Here is a 3,329-nt window from a genome sequence, read left to right as displayed (position 1 = left end):
CGGAGAGGCAGCAGCAGGGTTGGATTTTCAGCATCTAAACCGCACGGGTTCGGAAGTTCTGGAGGATCTCAACCGCACAGAGAGGCAGGAGAGACGGATGTTAGCCCTTATGTTTTGATGATGTTCTTACAACCACCATTATCGGTACTAATGGCTTATTGAGTATAAATGTAGTAAATTCTGCCATTAATGGAGGATGGATGGAATATATGCTACAACGAAGATATCCAAAGGAGGAGGAGGCCAAGAGATGAAGCAACGTTATTTCAAGAACGTCAAATTCGATTAAAAGCTTCATCCGATTCAAGCTATATCAAAGCTCAAGTATATTGCTCTCTATATTAGGATATTAGCTTTCTTTTGTTTTTCTCTCTAGTGCTAGAATGTAGGCAAAGAGTTACTGAGTTTACTTGAAGCTATTGGGAATCACACACACGGTTTTAGACTTGTGCTTTTAAGCGTTTTTTTCACAAAATACTATTTTTCACAAGTATGAGTACCTATCTGCAAAATTCTTTTTCCAAACAGTTTGTTTTTAGTATTAAAAACATTTTACAAAGTTTCAGAATTTTCAGAGGTCAAACGAATATTTTGCAAATATTTCAAGTTGGTCAAAAATCAGATTTCAGAATATATCAGAAATCGGTCGACCGGTCCGGTCGACCGATCTGACATTTTTTCCAGGGTCTCGTCGGTCGACCGGTACGGTCGACCGAATTTTTCAATCTTTAATCGGTCGACCGTGCCGGTCGACCGATGAGGCTCTGCTTGTTTTTCCAAATTTCCTTAGCTGCTCGCGGTCGACCGAATTTTTCGGTCGATCGACCGAAGGTTTTTTCCGGTCGACCGAAATTTTCTTCGGTCAACCGAATTTTTGCCTCTGGTCAGCCGCGACTTTTTTAAACGGTCATTTACATCGAACACTGTGCTTTCACTTGTTAGTGATTGGCACAGTCTGTGATGAGGGTCTGAAGAAGAGATTATTATCTCATTTGGGAAGATCTATTTTTGTTTTAAAATGATTTAAACTTTTCTATATAAACCCCCCAGACCTCTTCTTCTTCCCAGCCCTAACGTTTGAAAAACCAGAGAGCTTTTTCTGTTTCCTGAGTAAATTTTCAAAACTCTGTTTTTCTCTCTGTTTCAAGTGTGATTCACCTCCCAGCTTCAGTATACCTTCTCTTTGCTATAAGGGCTGTGTAAAGAGAGGTTCTTGCATTTCTTTCTTCTGCTGTGTGAGTGAGATCTGTGGAGATCTACTGTGAGGGAGTGTGATCTGTGAGATCAAACTGTGTAGTGAGAGAGATCTGTGGAGATCGCTGTGTAGACGAAGTTCCGGCTTCCAAACCGGGTGTGTAGTGGATTTCTCCTCGAGAGTGGGGAGCGGGGACGTAGGCCAGAGGGCCGAACCTCGTTAACACATCGCGCGTCAAGGATAACGAACTCCTAACCTTATCTCTCTTACTTTTATCGCATTTCTGTTTGTGGTTTGCTTGTGCTGTTTTTTAATTGCATATTAGAGCCTCTTGACCCTAATCACCCCCCCTCTAGGGTCCAACAATTGGTATCAGAGCTTGGTCTCTATATCAGTTTTTGGTTTAACAACCTTAGAGAAAAGATCTAATGGAGGCTTCTTTGAATATGCACATGTTAGAAGGACAATCCACCACTAGACCACCACTCTTCACAGGGACAAATTTTGCTTATTGGAAGGCTAGAATGAGAATTTATCTTCGTTGCATTGATCTTGACATCCTAGGGCTTATAGAAAAGAAATATGTAGAGAAGTCCAAAGTTGAGAACATGTCCGATGATGAAAGGCACCTTGCCAATCTAAATGCTAAGGCCATGAACGCCTTAATCTGTGGTCTTTCCCCCAATGAATACAATAGGGTTTCCACGTGTGCAACCGCATACGAAATTTGGCAAAAATTATGTGTCACACATGAAGGAACACCCCAAGTTAAGGAATCTAAGATTAGTGGACTCATGCATGATTATGAGCTATTTAAAATGCTTCCTAATGAATCCATTGATGCTATGTTTTCCCGTTTTACTAATATCATCAATGAATTACATGGTCTAGATAAGCAATTATCCATTCAAGAGATGAACTACAAGATACTTCGCTCATTGACTCCGGCATGGGAGCCCAAGGCTACGGCCATTGAGGAAGCTCATGACCTCACTACCTTAGCTCTTGATAGCCTTATCGGAAAGCTCAAAGTGCATGAGAAGAAGCTCAAGGGGAAGGAGAAGGAGGAAGTGCCATCACGAGAAGTTGAGGAGCCGTCACCAAAGTTGAAGACCATAGCTCTCAAAGGAGCTAGTGACAACTCATCTTCATCGTCGGAGAGTGAAGTCGATTTTTCTAGAGAAGTGGCTCATCTCTCTAGAAGAATCTCTAGACTTATAAAAATGAACAAAAAATTTAACCCTCGATCTAACAACAAGTTTTCCTCTCGTGTAGGTAAATGTTTTGAGTGCAATGAACCGGGTCACATCGCTAAGGATTGCCCCAAGCTCAAAGAAAAGTACATGAAGTACAAGAAGAAGAAGGCTATGTATGCCGGATGGGAAGAATCCGAACCAAGTGACTCGGATAGTGATGAAGAAGGAGCCAAACTTGCTCTTCATGACCCAAATGTTTGTTTCATGGCAAATGAACATGAGGTAATATCCGAGGCCGAAAGTGAATCTTTTTATATGCAATGTGACATAGCTATGGCTTTAGAAGAGTTGAACTTTGAATTTAAAAGAATGTCTAAAGAATACTCTTCTTTCAAAAAATTGCATGCCTCTTGTGATATTAAGCTAGAACAACTAACAACCTCTCTTGCTCTAAAAGATGAATTGCTAGGAGATCTCGATTTCGAGAATAAGCAATTAAGATCAAAGATTGAAAGATTAGAAATTGAGGGTTGTAGGACTAGACCCACTCATGTTTTTGCTAATTATCATCATGGTAGAAATAAGTTTTATGGCTCTCACTCTCATGCATACAAAAGAAATTTTGTGTGCACATATTGTATGAGACATGGACATATTTCTACTCATTGTAGAATCAAAGACAATGAAGATTTTTATGGTTTGATATGGGTACCCAAAGGTACCAAGACTACTAACCACCAAGGACCCAAGACATGGGTACCTAAAGCTACTACACCTTCATCTTCTTCTTTTGTAGGGAACGTCACGGCAACGACGTAAGGAGATGTGGTACCTTGATAGTGGTTGCTCACATCATATGACGGGCAACAAAGAGTTATTTGCAACCCTATCAAGGATTGAAGGAGGCAATGTCTCCTTCGGTGGTGGTGAGAAAGGTA

Source organism: Asparagus officinalis, chromosome 5 (genome assembly GCF_001876935.1).
Source record: "Asparagus officinalis chromosome 5, Aspof.V1, whole genome shotgun sequence".
Taxonomy (NCBI): Eukaryota; Viridiplantae; Streptophyta; class Magnoliopsida; order Asparagales; family Asparagaceae; genus Asparagus; species Asparagus officinalis.
The sequence above is the reverse complement of the archived record's forward strand: the minus strand, read 5'-3'. Positions refer to the sequence as shown.